The 17,805-nt window shown below is 43.0% G+C and overlaps 1 pseudogene; it reads right to left on the reverse strand.

Annotated features, from left to right (window-relative positions):
* Positions 1-14,413: 14,413 nt before the first annotated feature.
* Positions 14,414-15,385, reverse strand: LOC110571232 (annotated as a pseudogene).
* Positions 15,386-17,805: the final 2,420 nt, after the last annotated feature.

Genomic DNA, 17,805 nt, shown 5'->3' on the forward strand with positions numbered 1-17,805 from the left:
CAGCTACTGCCAGGAAGTATTAAAAACCCATTCCAGTCTAACAATGTCCTTTCTGGAAACAATGTTTACCTTCTAGATTTATTAGTGAGTGATCATATTTGGTAGAGGAGCAGTTAATTTCCAATCCTGTCTCAGAGGGGGTGGACAGTGCTGAGTCGTGTGCTAGGACTGTGGAGTGAAAACTAACCATTGTTGCTGAAGAGACATCCCAGTTCAGGTTGTGTGAAGACAAGCAGTGGCAGATCAAGTAACTGTGAAGCCATGTGGTTGTTTTCAAAAGCCAAAGAGAAATTCAGTCAGCATTTAGTAACTAAAGGAGTGAGAGAGATGGGAGGAAGAGGGTCTCTAGGCCGAGAGCTTGGGCATGCAGTGGAAAGAAGGGATCACATGGGGCACACTCATGCACACGTGCACTTGTGTACCTGTGAATGGGGGAAAAGGCATCATCAGGGCATGAATTAGACACTGAATTGGTCTGACAGAAAGTTGACAGAAGGAAGGTCTAAAGAGCCAATGTTGAGTCTAGATTTGATAAATAGTGAATTGTGAATCATATTGGGTTCTTTTAAAACATGTTTCTTTTTGGGGCACCTGGGTGGCTCAGTCAATTGAGTGTTGGGCTCTTGGTTTTGGCTCAGGTTATGATCTCATGGGTCATGAGATGAAGCCCAAGGTTGGGCTCCACACTCAGTGGGGAGTCTGCTTGAGATTCTCTCTTTCCCTCTCCCTTTTCCCCCCGCCCCATGCGCATGCACGCACATGCTCACTCTCTCTCAATAAATCTTTAAAAAAGTCTGTCTCAGACTATGGACTCTGAGAAACAAACTGAGGGTTCTAGAGGGGAGGGGGTGGGGGGACGGGTTAGCCTGGTGATGAGTATTAAAGAGGGCACGTTCTGCATGGAGCACTGGGTGTTATACGCAAATAATGAATTATGGAACACTACATCAAAAACTAATGATATAATGTATGGTGATTAACATAATATAATAAAAAAAGTCTCTCTCTTTTTAAAAGATTTTATTTTATTTTATTTTTTTGAGAGAGAGAGCAAGCGCAGGGGGAGGGGTAGAGGGAGAAGGAGTATCTTAAGCAGACTTCACGCACAGTACAGAGCCAGACACGGGGCTCGATCCCATAACCCTAAGATCACGGCCTGAGCTGAAACCAAGAGTTGGCATTTAATGGGCTGAGCCACCCAGGTGCCCCTAAAGATTTTATTTTTAAGTAATCTCTATACCTAATGTGGTGCTTGAACTCACAACCCCAAGATCAAGAGTTGCACGTTCTTCCGACTGAGCCATCCAGATGTCCCTAAAACATGTTTCTCATCAGCAAGTAGTACATGTATGGAGCAAAAAGGGAAAACATTATTGAAATGTTCATATATCAGGACTGATATGTTCCCATTGCCATCCTGGCAGTAATTTCAAATTTGTTCATCAGGTCCATAGCACGGCTTTACTTTCCTGTAATCATTGTCTATTGCCCATGGTTCATCTGATTTGGGGCAAGATGACAGGTCATGAATACTTAGTGTTGTTGAACTAGATACTGGGAGTTTTTTCCACTGGGTGTGGTTAGGAAGCAGGCGTGGGGCAGTGCTGGGTACACGTGGGGCAGTAGATCAGTGTCATTCTAAGATGAACATCACTAGGTGGAAAACAACCCTTGGCCATGGATGGTCCTCACCAAGGGGCAAAGAGGAGATAACCTGGCCACTCGCAGCTCCCTGCAGCTCCCTGGAGCTGGCCAGACTTTTCTCCATGGGGCTCACGACTTCTCCTTGTCACCCTTTCCTGTCCCTTGTGGTGCCCCCTCCATATCTTCTCGCCAGCCCGTGGAGTCTTTTCTTCCAGTCTTGCTCAGTCTTAAACCTTTGCTCTGTTAGTATATGGCAGAATCTTCCTGCCCTAGATTTAGATCAGAAAACAAAAACGTTATTTTCCTTAAAAGTTGAGTATTGGCACCATTTTTCTTGTTCTGTTGTGTGTGACTCATGCCAGGGCACCCATAAAGGTTTTTGGTGAGTCTAGTTCAGGGGCTAAACATACTGATTAATTATTTGAAATATTCCCATATTATACTTCAAGACAGAAAACGCTTCATAACACCATCCCTTAGAGAAAACCACTATTTACATTTGCTGTATGTTCTTCCATTACTATTCTAGGCATGTAATGATATGTAATGATATGTGCAAATGTGACTTGTAATTACGGCTATATTATTTACAGAAATGGAATCTTACTAAATGGACTCTTTTGCATCTTGCATTTTTTCCTTAACACATCTTGGACATCTTTCCAAATTGTTAGTTGTAGATCAACCTCAGAATCTCTAGAGGGAGGAGGAGAATGATATTCTGGCAAAGCTGCTCAGGCAATTCTAATAGCCAACCCTCTCCCCCTCCCTGGGTGCTGCTGTGTGACCCCTCTGTGATTAATACCCTCCCCGCTCTGTGCGGTGCCCATGAGAGCACTGTGCTTAATGCCACAGCAGCCTGTTCGTTGGCACTTTTTTTGATTTTGAAAGTGTCCTCTAACCTCTCTCCCTCCCTCCTTCCTTCCCTCCCCTTCTTCACTTTTTATTCCTTCTCTCTTTCCTTTATTTCTTTCTCTCCTTACCATCAAAAAACCCACTACCATTAATGAGCGAAAGAACAACAGAAAGGCTTTTCTCTACCTTTCCGCCCCTGTAGATAGAAGTGTAACTGAATTTTGGTCACCGTGGGGGAGGTGACACATTTAAAGCACCCACCGGGTAACACAGGGCAACTGCTGTGCTGGGGGGAAGCCCCCGGAGGAACAGGGGTCTGGGAAGCAAGCTCTGCAGGGACCTCAGGTCTGCACTGAGGCTCCTTTGATTCCTTCAAAAATACCATTCTGCCTCTGTCAGTGCTATGAAGTTTCTCCCAAGATATATTTGTGCTTTTGCCCAGGAGCATATGAGGAGAGAATACAGCTAGAACCAGAGCAGCTATGGGACTCCTGTGATTTCATCACTAATCCGGTTGGTGGGGAGAGGAGCCGAGCTGTCACCTGGCTTCCCTGTCCTCCCCCAGCTCCCACTGCTTGATTGTTGGTATTCTTGCCTTCGATAATCAGGCTTGTATTTCCAGGCTGGAGCTGGTTGGGCCTCTGACTCAGCACTGCCTCCATCCTCACAGAACCTGTGTTGAAACCTTCATGGTGGAGGCACCATTAGAATTTCAGCTTCTTCTTGAAATAAGGGAGATGGTTCAGCAAATATCCCTCTAACTTCAATATTCTGTCTCTGTCTCATCAATAAGGAAAAATTTCTGACAAGTCTGATGTTCAGTTTTTAGGAGGAAAATCACCTTCTGGAGCTGACAGAGGAAAGATTTATGTGCCGGGGCACATAAGAGAAAGACCTTGCCTTTCACCCTGACCTTGTGGAAGGAGATTTTAGGGTGCTTGGCTTCTTTTGCCTCTGTGACAGCTTCTTTCTAGGAGGGCCTTTTTCTTAAGCTCAACTATCAAGGCTAGTTGCGAACATGACAAACCATGACACTGGTAATACAAAGAAGAAAAAAAGACTCCTGAAGAGTGCATGGCATCCTTTGGTTTTCTTAGGAATAAGGGACACTGTTGTATTATAATGTTTCAGAAGGAGTTATTCTGACCCTCACATGGGATTTCCATTCAGGAGAAGATTAATTCCCCTGCTTTACATTCTTCTGTCTGGTGTTTTATTTGGTGACTCTTCTTTCTGTTTTACCATTGAGGAATCTGAGGTACCGCTAGGCTTGGTATGTGTCCTGAAGTAAGTGGAATTCCAAACCTTTGGTCATCTGTTTATTAAAATCTGTTAATCTCAGTTTTCATATTCCTCCTAGGTTTGAGATCAGAAGATATCATAGATGTCCAGGAGAATTTCAGCACAGGGGCAGGAAACCCATCAAACTTTGGGAGCGTCACCTCACAGGGGCCATTGGGCCTGGCCCTACCCTCACCTGGTAGTTCCCTGTGCAAAGAAATCAGCTTTGATGCCTTAGGTGGACCATCCTGCTTCCTGCCTTCAAGATGCGTGGGATGCAAGACAACAAACCATGGTCAAATAGGATCTTAATTGTGGACTCCCAATTAAGTGGGATGTACACAAAACATTTTTCCACCCCTAGATGACATAGGAGGGAGACTCTATACGCCTATCAGAAATCTACACTTCCAAGAGGTTTCTGGGAGGAGTCTTCTCTCTAGGGGCAGACCAATTCCAACTCTGAGGCAGATATATTGAAATGATTGACTGGGAGTGTAGATACCTATTCAGGGTCTGAAAAAAGCAAGCTAGGGCTTACCAACTAAGGAACTAACTGAACCTTGTTAGAAATCAATGCCTTAAGTGGAATTGAGCTGGGAGCCAGAGCCCCAACCAGTCAGGGCCTGGGACTTGGGCACTTTCGTTTATCAGCTGTAAGTCTAGTTTTGTTCAATGATGATCTGATAGCAGTTCTGCATGCTGATTGGCTGGGGGAAGTTCTCTTTTCCTACAACGAGAAGATCATCAATCATGCTACTGGCTTTTGTCTTGGCGAAGGTATTTAGATTTCAGCCAGCTGGTTAGCTGCCTCAAGGCCACCTGCTTGACGGAAAAAGAAAGAATCAGTCTCTTTCCTTTTGCAAGAAGAAGGGAGGAAGTATTGACTTGTATGATAATTTTAGGTGGATGATTAAATCTGGCCTCTTCGGCTCCAGCTGAACATTCAATTCAGATGACTGGTTCTTCTTTTCATACATCGTTGAACAATCCTGTGCACTGCCATGGCTAATGTTCCTGATGCTGATTGTCCCTTCACTTTAACAAAGCACAGAATCCCAAGCCCACTCTCTATTTCGTGTGCCTCCCGGCTACAGGGACGTAATGAGGAAATGCACTCTTTCTGCTTAAGTTAAGAATACTACTGTTATGCAGGCATGCTCAGAGGCTCTCTCAAGTAACAAAATTGCTCTGTAGGAGTGAGTCAGAACAGTGATGATTTCTCTGATGACAGTTTATAAAATATACCTGTTTCCTCTGGTGCATTTCAAATTTACAGTGGAATTGGTCCTGTCTCTGGTGCCATTTGGCTGAGCCATCCCAATCTCAGATGCCAAAATAATGAACAGGGTCAGAGCGGATGAGCTAGCCAAAAACCAGAGAGTCATTTTTGACTCCCCCATTTTGCACGTCAAGTCTGTCAGCAAATCCTGGCATTCTATCTCCAAAGTATTTTTCCAAACTTCCCACTTCTCTCTATCTCTGCTAATTGCCACCCAGTGAAAGCCTCCATCATCTCTCACCTGGACCATTGCAATTGCCTAGGTGGCCTCCCTCCTTCCATTTTTGCTTCCAAAATCCATTCCCCTCACAGAAGCTAGGATACTCTTAAAAAAAATTGCGTCACAAAGCTCCCTTTGTTATAAACTTCTACTAGCTCCCATTATTAGTAGGCCCAAATGGAGCTCTCCAACTGAATCTTTAGGACCTCATGAGTTCTGGCCTCTGCCCACCTACTGACCTTTTCTGATACTTCTCTTCTCTTTTACCCTGCCTTGCCATGTCTTGAACACTTCTAGTTGCCTTCTGTCTTAGGGCCTTTGTACTAGGTGTTCCCTGTGCCTGGAATGTTCTTCCCCTGGCCAGCATCTTCACAGGGTGTCATTATTTTATTCCAGTTTCAACTTAAATGTCAACTCCTCAGAGACTCTTGACTATTCAAAAGGAGTCTTGTCCTTTTGTAGCATAATTTCCTTTTTTATCTTCCAAATAACACTAACTCCTACCATACATTTTTATTTATTTATTTGTTTATTGCCTGTCTCCTTTACTAGAATGTAGGATTTATTACAATATGGACTTTGTCTCTTGTGTTCAGAGCATACCTGCTACCTAGAACAGTGTCTTGTTAAATAGCGGGTGCCCAGGAAATGGTTATCTAGCAGATGTGTGAGCAAAGAAGAGATTTTCCTAAGTGATACAGGATGCTTTAGGCGTGGCCCTTCCAAGAATTAGGAGATGAAGCTCGATGACTTTTTGCAGGCTTACTTTTGATCCATATTCTGAGCTTCTAAGTTATCAGATATTTTCTGAGGCCTGATGTCTGTGGTGTTGTTAAATGACAACCTCTTATCTGGAGGAGGTAAGGGACTGACCTCAATCTCAGCTGATCTGATCAACTGAAAAGCAAGATGTGCTGTTAATTTTAGGATCTATTATATGTGACATTTTTGTCTCGCTAAAGATTAGGGAGCCAATAGGAGGAACTGGAGAAGACCACTAACCAATGTTTCTGTATTCACATTTGGAAATTAGTTGGCACTGGGGACAATCTGTACGCTCACCCTGATCTGAGGTCTAGGTCTTATTTTTCCAGGAAGGGCTGGTGTCTACGCTGTGTCCTCAGTGTCTAAAATATCTCATTCATGCATAAACAAAGGGCAGGCATGATTCAGACAGGATGAATCCCTGAACCTCACAGACAGGAGAAAAATGTAGAGTCGTGATACTTAAAACATTTCTCAGCCTTAGTTGTCAGCACTGGTACCCACTTCAGCACATTTCTGAGATGAACTCTGCTAAGGCTAGGTCAGCAACACCATAAAGAAGAATTTTGCAATTAAAAAGGCTTAAAGGGATCACTGGCAAGATGGCCTTTTTTTTTTTTTAAACCAAGTTACTTAAAGAAGTAAACTCAATAGAAATATTTCCTTACATCAGTTTTGCCCATCAGTCAAAGTGAAGGCTGAGAAGAGCTGTCATTTGAGAGACTCTGCAATGGCAGATTTTAGAATTCGGCCTCTGCTTGGGAAGCCATTTTTAACCTGATGAAGGCCACTATATGGTAACTTCCGTGGTTCTTAATGTTTGATAATCTACAGAGAAAGATAATAGGAATAGGAAATGAGATACAGATAAAACAGCTCATTGGAAAAGTTGTACATTATGAACAGCCATAAGCCTCACTATTTTAATTTACCAGATGGATGATAGTGATTTAAAATATTATAATAAAGGAAAACAATCGCCTCCACCAAATTACATAATAGTTAATGTACATTGACTGCACTTGACCCATCTGGGTCTCAGGAATTAGATCTTACTGGCTGTTTAGTAAGTTAGCCAAAATACCCCAAATCAAAGACAACAAAATGAAACAAAAAGGAGCAAGAGGGCCTAGTGTCCGGTGTCCTCTTGACGTTCTAAGGGGAAGCAGCTGTTTTCATGAGCCATCCCATAATGATAAGTCACTATAGGAGTTGACTTGCATTCAGACTCTCTCTTGAATGGAAGGCAAGTAGAGTCCATAATGAGAGATTATCTCATGGGAGGGGTTTTAAATCAGAAAATCAACTGCTTCTTTCTGAGAGTTTGCAGGATTACCAATTACCAGGACCACACACATATACACGGAGCAAAAATGGCCACATAAGTCTGTGAAGGGATGGAATGGGAAGTTAGAGAATGTTTGAGCTGGGAGATCTCAGAGAACATCCAACCTGAACTTCCTCTTTTTGTCAACAAGGAAACTGAGATCTGAAAGGGTCAAATGCTGTGCCAAGTGCCACAGAGAATTAATGAATGACTAAGTGAGGGTTAGTACCTGATTGTGATAACCCATAGTCTTTCTAGACAGAATGGAAAATTAGAAAAAAAAATCCAGTCTTTCTTATGCTGATTATACTGTCTCCTAAAGGCTGTCTTTCTCCTATGAGGTGGCATATGTAATGAAAGAACTGTGGTGTCTGAGTTTGAATCTGGGATCTTCTACTCTTAGCTGTCTGATCTTGGGTAAATTATTTAACCAATCTGGGTTCCTGTCTCCTGATCTTTGGAAAGTACAAAGTAGGCAGTGGTGAGCTTTAGAGACAATGTGTGCAAAGGCTAGTGTATAGTAAACACTTGGCAAATGGTAGCTATTATTATCATTCTGATAGAGGAAATATTGTTCACCGGTTGAAAGAGTGGGTTAGTGGGATCAGACTGACAGGCTTTGAATCCTGCCTCCCCCACTTCCTAGTCCTGGAGACTAATTCATTCTGTAAGACTTGGATCCTTCACTTTTTTTGAGGTGGTGGGTGGGAGGGGTAGAGAGAGAGGGAGAGGGAGAGGGAGAGAGAATCCCAAGCAGGCTCCATGCCCAGTGCGTGTCTCCATGGGGGGCTCAATCTCACAACGCTGAGATCATGATCTGAGCCAAAATCAAGAGTCGGATGCTCAAGCAACTGAGACACCCAGGTGCCCTGTATCTTTCACTTTTAAAATGGAGAAAACAAAAATATCTACTTCATACAGCTGTTGTGGTGATTTAATGATATAATTCATGTAATGTATTTAATAGTGTATTGAATATTGAAAAGTTTGATAAATATTGGCCATTATTATAATTATTTTTAACATTGCCATAGAGGATATAGGGCAGGAATCAGTAGACTTTTTCTATAAAGGGTAAATAAGTTAATATCAGGTGTGGCAGGCCATAAGCACTTTGTTGCTACCACTTAACTATGCCCACCCCTGATACAGGGTAATTGAGAACTCCCGCTCTCTGGCTTCTGGAAAGAACCCTGTTGATATAGGTAAAGAAGGTAGTTGTGTTTTTTTCATGGGAAGAAGAGCTAAGTAAGTCACCTTTGGCACATGTTTTCTATCTTCAGACCCTGTTCATGGTAGAATTGACTAATAACAGGACAAGAAAGTCTCTTTTTTGCCCTCTGACCACAGTGTGCTTTCTCCCTCAAGACACGGCCAGTCAGGTACATCACGAGGCAAAGAACCTGAGTCTGCTCACAGTCAGATGCATGCTACATCCAGTTTCTATGCTATCCTTGAATCTCATTTCATGATGCCAGCATACAAGATAATGGATATTACTTGCAAATCCTGTGTGCTTCTGATATTGGTGTGATTTACACAGCCTCCTTTATTACAGACGCCGGGGGTTTTCAATTCCCCTGTTTGTGGAATACTAGGTGACCATGCCCTTGCTTTGATTCCTAAGACCGCTTTTTGAGAAGAAGGTCTTCAGAGACAAGGTATTTTTGGCCTTTGACACTGCCTGCTGATCTTTTTCCTGTTGTTCATGAACCTACCAGGGGAAGGTCATTTGGCCCACTTCTGGAAATGATTAAAGGTGGCACTTCGCTCCAGAGTGGAGGTGTAATCTTATTAATCTGGTACCAGAGTACATTTTGCAGAGAGAGAAAAGAGAACTTTAAACTTAACCACTTTCACGCACAGTATTGAGACAACTTATTTCCTACCCACTGATCTAGGTTCTGGGACTACGGAAAGAAGCATGTTGGACAGCTGCAAAAATTAAGGAGTGAATTCTAATAAACACTCAGTTGCTTTATACAAAGCATGGTGATTGCCAGCCATAGTCTAAATGGTGGCAAGCTAATCATTAGGGTGAGGCTCCAAGACTTTATCAACATCAGTGATACAAGGTTAAGTGTTCCCCACAGAGCACATGTGCAGAGAAAGCTATTTATGGGGAAAACGATCAGGTCCTTGTGGTCTCAGCAGAAACTGTGACCAATTTTCCCTGGTTAGAGTCGGGAGAGCAGTTAAAAAGCACCACAACATTTGGTAGGTGGGGAATGTTCTCTCTCATATTTCCGACAGTAAATCATCATGCTATTTTAGAACCTTCATAGACAGATATTGATAATTAACTTTCCCAGAATCCTCCTTACTATAGACCTTTAACTCTCTGAGGGGGCATCAAATTTGTCATTTTAATCAGAATTCTGGAGAGTTAGTATGATATTACCTTGCCTGTTGTCAATTATGGTAATTTTCATATTGTTTTAATTATGGGACTAGTGTTTCTATAGGCATTAAAGTATATTTATTTCCTCGGCATGATTTTATTTTGTTCTATCTAGACAATAGAGTTGACATCCTTTCAAAATGAACTCATTTTATATTCCATTTCTTCATGTGCTACTTTCTGATTTCTGAGCTAACACTTAATTATCTATGAAATTAATTTTGTATTAATAGGTGATGAATTAATGTACAAGCTTTTAAAAGGCATTTATTTTTTAAACGGAAGATTCTGTGAGATACAGTACTTTAACCCAAAGTTAAATCACATATGCAGTGTGGAGTGGTGCTCTGTGTGTGGTGGTGGTGGGGACAGTGGGGGGTGGAGAACGATAGCTCATCATCTCTGAAGCCCTCACCATAGGCTGGCAACCCAGCTATAAAGAAAGCCAAGTGCCCTGTAGCAGATAGGTAGGACCAGACAGAGGTGAGGCAGAGGGGAGCAGAGAATGTGGGACTTCAATGAAAAGCCTTGTAAGAAGAGTTTCCTTGGTCATGTCAGGTCTCTCCAAAAAGTCCAAAGGGTTAGAGGTCCACTGAGACAATTTACTTTGGCAAAAAGGTTGGACTTTATGATCTTAGAGAGACATTTCAGTGGTGCGGTGGATGTGAAAGCTGTGTTTTAGATATCGATGGAGAGAATGGGTTGTGAGGTAATGAGAATTTTGGCTGTCGGAGAAGGGATTGAAATACAGCAATATTTGTAGGCAGTTGCGAGGCCAAGTCGTGGAAACATAGCATGAGGAGAAATGACGCTACAGCAGTCTCGCTGGTGTCACGTGGAAGAGCAGGGGCTGGAAGCCACATCTCCTGAGAGCCAGCCTTGGGCGGGTTGTCCACAGAAGGGGAATGCAAGCACACGGGATGACAGAAGGAAAGGGTCTGTGGACACTTGGTTGAGGATGCTGGAGAGACAGAAGGTTTTTGAGAAAAAGAGAGGTCTCCCTTCTTTTAAAGGCTGTGAGGGAAGACCAAAAGGTAGATAAAGGAACAAGGGAGGCAGATGGAGGAGTTGTTCTGCTCCTCCGGAAAGTCCATGTGAATGGTAAATGAAAAATCTCTCTCTCTACACACATGTGCACAACGTGCTAACACACAATAGTGAATGATGGAAAGAAATTTAATAGTTCTTACTTGGGCAGATTCTTCTCCTTTGCAAGGAGTTAATCTTGAAATAATTGCTATGACTAGCTATTGTGGATTTATGGAGAGGGAGAGAAAATTGTTCCCATTTTCTTGTTTAAGTCCCTTTTTTTTTTTTTAAAGATTTTATCTATTTATGAGAGAGAGAATGAGAGAGAGAGCATATGAGACGGGGGAGGGTCAGAGGGAGAAGCAGACTCCCTGCCGAGCAGGGAGCCCGATGGGGGACTCGATCCGGAGACTCCAGGATCATGACCTGAGCCGAAGGCAGTCGCTTAACCAACTGAGCCACCCAGTCACCCTCTTGTTTAAGTCTCTTAAGTTTGAGAGTTTTTAGGGCTCTTTTGATGCAATTCTTTGCCTATACAATATAGATTATGGTGGAGCTAGCTGTATTTCATGGAGACATGAGATCACTATCCTCCGTCCCTTCCTTTCTTTCTCTTACAAACTGATTTCTAAATGTTGAGTACATTCCAAGACTAGGATCTATAAAGTAGCCTTGACAATTTTACCAGAACGAACTACTGACCATTTCAATAAGGTATCTACCAACTCCATGCTTGAGTCATGTTTGGGGGCTCAGTGGACAGCAGGTACATTTTATAAATTCTCTTATAATGTCATTTTGGTTTGCCTTGTTAGGAAATGCTAGGGGAAAAATAATTAGTACTTTACAATCACCATAAAAAAAAAGACCTAGGATCCTTTAATTTCATATTTATTATGTTGACAAGCCTTCATTCCTATTCCAACCGCTTATTCCCATCTGCAGTTCAGGACTGAGAGCTAATAGCTAAGATGATCCTCTTCTTGGATTTGTAATCTCAGGATAAACTATAGGTCTTAGAAATGAACCAGTAAATTCATGTTTATCCACAAAGTTCAAATATCCAGAGAGCTCACATTAGTGGAGCGTATTTCTAGAAGTGCTGGCCAGTGATGAACAACTTTCATAATCGTCACCTAAGGTTTGGAATAATCCTGAGGTGCCATCTGGATTATCGAAGAGAAATTCCTTTTTGTTGGATCTTAGTATTTGACTTCTTTCATTTGATTTCCTAATTTACTGAGAACTGATAAGAGGATGGTTTATTAAGCCTTAGCCAGATACTTGATTAGCAGGGGCGCTGAATTGCTAGGCATTTTGTGTGAATGGAAACAAAAGGAAAGAAAATCCTGCCATATTCTTTGTCGGGCAGAGGTCACAGGGATGGTGAGAGAGAAAGTCCCTTCTTTCATGTAAAGCTGCGTGTTGGGAAAACGGGAAAGGAATTGTCTTGCCTACCTGGCCTAACAACCTGAGCTCCACCACGAGAAGAAAGAACACCCACAGAAGGGTTAATTTCTTTCTTTTTTTAAGATTTTATTTATTTATTTGAGACAGAGAGAATGAGATACAGAGAGCATGAGAGGGAGGAGGGTCAGAGGGAGAAGCAGACTCCCTGCCGAGCAGGGAGCCCGATGCGGGACTCGATCCCGGGACTCCAGGATCATGACCTGAGCCGAAGGCAGTCGCTTAACCAACTGAGCCACCCAGGCGCCCGAAGGGTTAATTTCTAACCCCAGACTGCTGCTTGTGCCACCAGGGGTGAAGGGAAGGCGGGTAAAGCTGCTCCCCTGGTCTAATTACCAGGGGAAAGGTGGGTGGGGGGCCCAGTCTTGGCAGGAGGCCCTGCCGTACCTGCCCTGCTGCATACGAGGGGATACGCCTCGCTGTTAATCCTACACAGAGCCCTCTCTTCTCTTAGTTGTTATTTTCCTTCCTCACCTCTGGACACTTCGGCACATTCATCACAGGAGAACTCGACTTTGACAGAAACCTCTCTGAAATTATTTTTTTTCCTGTTCCGGCTTGCACTTGAATAATTTTCCATCAACAGCATGTCTGATTGAGTTGGCATCACAAACCCTTTTGTATGCTATTTTTTTTCTTCAAGAAATATTAAAGTCTGAATAAAATTGGAATAGCTGCCTGGTAATGATCTCATTATATATAAATACAGAAGTGCTCGCAGGGGAGATAATGACTCCAAGATGCAGGTATGCGGCGAATACCTATTATCTTCCAAGGAGTGGGCCCGAATTCAACCCTCCTCCACAGCCCCCCACATGTCCCTTTCAGCTTAAGGTTCAAGTTGCAGAAAACGAATGGCTGATTGAAGCTGGGAATAGGGCTTTTTCTTTCTCCCTTCATGACATATGTTAGGAGATGAGAGGAACCTGGGCCGTGTGTTTACTCTTCATTTGGGACTTTCACATGTTCTGATTGATCGGAAAGACAAAAAGGCAGAAGGAGAGACATTTGGTGCTGGCTGAACACCATATCCATTCTCAATGTGAAGTTTCCTCGTTTGGTGAGGATAATTGTGATGAGGCAGTTCTGGGTATAGACGCCACTAAAAGATTTTTAAAAATAACATGCTTGCCACCCAGTTTGAGTTCTTATATAGCAAAAGAACAAACACAGATGGTGGCAGTAGGGGTGGGGGCTGGGGTGGGAAAGGCCCTTCTAAAGTGGGAGTTTACTAGTTATTAGCCCCAGTATATCTTTTCTGGATGCCAAGGCATAAGCAGATGAGTTTAGCACATCACAGAAGACCACATATAGTGTTTGATTCTCAATATGAGATAAGCAACCCTGGAAAAAGTTTATTCCCTGTAATTAGCATAAAAAAAAAGAAACTGTGTAGGAGAGAGGATAGACTACATTGCTCTAACTGTCCCTGTTAGGTTCTAAAGGGGCATTTATTTAAAGGGGGATCGCCACCTGCCATCTTAGGCCAGAAAGAGAGATGGTGTGGAGGAGGAGTTCTTGACTATTTCCAGTGGCTGGGATATAAGGCTTATTTTTCTCTTCTGATGTCCATCTTAGGCATGATCAAAATACAAAATAACATCATAAGCATAATGCTTTGGCAAAAGGGTGGAATGAATGGCAAAAATATTTTGCCCCTGGTTAAGTCTTTCATACAGTGTAGGTGGTATGCTGTTGAGCAATGACAATAAATTCCTGTTGACTGAGAGAGAGTTTAGGCCATAAAATCTGAAGAAGGAAGGGTTAGTCAGACTAGACAGAGGCCTGTGTGGCCTGAGGGGTCTCCTGGAATCATGTGGGACTTTTCCCACCGTGGGGATGGTTAGGACAATTATCCTTGGCCACCAATGGTTCCATACTATACACATGCTGTTTGATACACTGCTAAGTTTTTCCCTTGTTTATTTATTTATTTACTCTGGGTTCAGTATACTTTATTGGTGGTAAATGACAAGGTAAGTCTCCCCAAGCCTCTCCCCTCTTCAGGAGGTGTGGGATAGAAACTGTGGAGGTTGGGAGATTCTCAGTATATTGGGGGATGAGTTGGGGCAAGGACTCCCCAGCAGCTGAGGGCTTCTCTCTTCCTCTTGTTCTCACTGGGGCTGGTTGTCCAAGGGGCTCTTACTCCTTGGAAGCCATGTGGACCATAAGGTCTACTACTGGGTTGCTATAGCCAAATTCATTGTCATACTGGGAAATGAACTTGACAAATTGGTCATTGAGAGCAATGCCAGCCCCAGCATCAAAGGTGGAAGAGTAGGTGTCACTGTTAAAGTCACAGGAGACAAATAACCTGGTCCTCAGTGTGGCCCAGGATGTCCTTGTGGAGGCCTTCTGATGTCTGCTTCACCACCTTCTTGATGTCAACGTATTTGGCAGCTTTCTCCAGGTGGCAGGTCAGATCCACAACTGACATGTGGGGAGTGGGGCATTGGAAGGCCATGCCAGTGAGCTTCCCATTTAGCTCAGGGATGACCTTGCCTATAGCCTTGGCAGCACCAGTAGAAGTAGAGATGATGTTGTGGGCAGCCCCTCGGCTATCACCCCACAGCTTCCCAGAGGGGCCATCCACAGTCTTCTAGGTGGTAGTGATGCATGGACTGTAGTCATGGGTCCCTGCATTATGTCAAAGTTGTCATGGCTGACCTTTGCCAGAGGGACCAAGCAATTGGTGGTGAAGGAGGCATTGCTGACAATCTTTAGGGTGTTGTCCTACTTCTCATGGTTCATACCCATCACAAACATGGAGGCATCAGTGGAAGGGGCAGAGATGATGACCCTCTTGGCCCCACCCTTCAAGTGAGCCCCAGCCCTCTCCATGGTGGTGAAGACCCAGTGGACTCCATAACATACTCAGTACCAGCATCACCCATTGATGTTGGCAGGGTCTTGCTCCTGGCAGATGGAGATGGGCTTTCCATTGACAAGTTTCCTGTTCTCAGCCTTGACTCTGCTTTGGAATTTGCCATGGGTGGAATCATACTGGAACATATAGATCATGTAGTTGAGGTCAGTGAAGGGGTCATTGATGGCAACAACATCCACTTTGCCAGAGTTAAAAGCAACCCAGGCACCCAATATGGCCGAATCCATTTACTCTGATGTTCATCATTATGTCTCCGTGATGTGGCTGGCACTGCACCAGAAGATGTGGCTGTCTGTTGAACAGGGAGGAGCAGAGAGCCGTTAGTTTATTATGTGTTGGTATATGTAATGCCTTGGCCCCAAGGAAATAATTTTTTTCTCCCCTTCCAGTGCTCCGGATCTGTTGGGATCGGGGAAAATGTTTCCTCCACTTGTGCTCTGACTTCCTTGGATGATGACAATTGAATATGAACTGGATTGTTTGCAGAAATAGAGTGTTGGAACCCCATCTTCTTGTATTTTCCCTCATATTTTGCTTGTGGAAGAATCTAAGAGAAATCCTCAGTTCAGTAATTTTATGTCCCCCCAATACCCAGTTATATTTCAGGATGCCTCCATTTTTATAATGATAAATCATCATCATCATCATCATCTACTCTTTGAATGTTGAGCATGAACCAGGCACTGTGCTACATTATCTCATTTGACCCTCACAACTCTGGGAGGTAGATACTATCATGGAATTTTACAGATGATAGCACAGATAGCAGCTTGATGACCATTGTGAGAAGGACTGGTTTTTGGCTACAAATATTTGGAGGCTGTGGAGGCAGGAGAGGAAATGGTTTACATAGAAGAGAGGTCCTTGCAGGTATATCTTAATTTCCTCAATCTCTCCGCATTTATTTAACTCGTTTTAATGGTGACTTCAATATTCAGCCTCTATTATTTTGGATACCACAGAAATATAAGGTCCAATATCTGCTTTCAGGCACCACTAATCTAGTATGTGGATAAGAATAGAACATGAAAATACCATGTAGAATAAATTTGGGTTATGCTTCTTATCTACCATTTGGCCCTTCCTGGGCCTAAGCTTCTTTTAAAATTTTATTTATTTATTTGACAGAGAGAGAGAGAGCGAGAGCAGGAATACAAGCAGGGGGAGTAAGAGAGGGAGTAGTAGGCTTCCTACCGAGCAGGGAGCCCGATGTGGGGCTCGATCCCAGGATCCTGGGGTCATGACCTGAGCTGAAGGCAGACACTTAACAACTGAGCCACCCAGGTGCCCCCCTAAGATTCTTTTAAAAAACTAAATGATTGGACTAGTTCAGAAGTCTGCAAATTTTTGAATAAAAGGCCAGATAGTAAATATTTTAGGCTTTTTGGACCATACTGTTTTTTTTCTCGACTACTCAGCTCTGCTCTTGTAACACGAAAACAGCTGTAGACAATGTGCAACAAATAAGCATGTTGTGTTCAAACGAAATTTTATTTACCAACACTTGCAAATCAAAACCAGGTGGGCTGGATTTAGCCCATTGCTGACCCCTGGACTAGCTGGATACTATATAGACTCTCTCTGGCAAGAAAGCGCTATAGTTTCTTCACATTCCACATTGATTTCATCCTCGGAGTATGGAGATATTTCTTTGGCTTTTCCCTTCTTGAGGAGGAGTGTATAAAAATTGGCAATAGAAGGGGTCCTGGAGAGGCACCAGGAGGGATTCCCAGCAATGTTCTGATTGAAATCGCAATGGGAGGAAGCCATTAAAAAAGGTGGGGAGAAAGGTCCCATTAATCAGAGATGGGTACTGCTGTTTTAGTTGGAGATCTGGCTATTAGCTCAGCGGGAAGACAAAGAAGACAAGATGAGGAAGGCCGGAAACATGGCTCTCCCAGAGGCAGAATGCTAAAAAATCATCTTTAGAACAAAATTTTTAGGTAATTCCTTATATGAGTTTTAGAATCCAAGGCATAGTCAGTAATGAAATTTTGTTTGTTTCGAGAAACATAATCTAACCTAGCAATCTAACAATCTAACACAATCTAACAATTACAGCAGTCTAACACATTCTAAATATAGATGTGATTTTTGTTGAAGAAATATATATATACTTGAAAACTCTCCCATTTTTTCCATATAATTGAATAATTGGATTTTCTGAGACCTTAAAACCAATGTATAATCATAGGACACTTCCTGTTGCATGTAACAGAAATACCTTGCTCAAATTGACTTAAAAAATGGAAAAATATTGGCTTGGAATACAGCACAATCAGGGGAATCTGGGCTTCCTCTGGGAGCAGGGTCTAATCCAGAATATCAAATGAGGCCATTAGTTTCTTGTCTCTTTCATTTCTGCCTTCTTCTGTGTTTCAGCTCATTTTAAGGCTGACTCTTTCCCAGGTAGTAGGATGCTAACCCAAGACTCACCTTATGTTACCAAATACAGAAAAGGAGCGAGACTTCTTTTTTTTTTTTTTTTAAAGCTGTAGCATAGTCTCCTCATGTCTCCTTGGCCCTGATTGGGTTATGTGCCCATTCCTAAACAAATTTCTGTGGCCTCAGCCAGTTGGGGCTCACAACACGGCTAGGAGGGTGGAGGGGAGGTTCCTCAAAGGAGAGCTGTATTGTATTTTATCAG

The sequence above is a fragment of the Neomonachus schauinslandi genome, chromosome 2 (assembly GCF_002201575.2).
Source record: "Neomonachus schauinslandi chromosome 2, ASM220157v2, whole genome shotgun sequence".
Classification (NCBI taxonomy): Eukaryota; Metazoa; Chordata; class Mammalia; order Carnivora; family Phocidae; genus Neomonachus; species Neomonachus schauinslandi.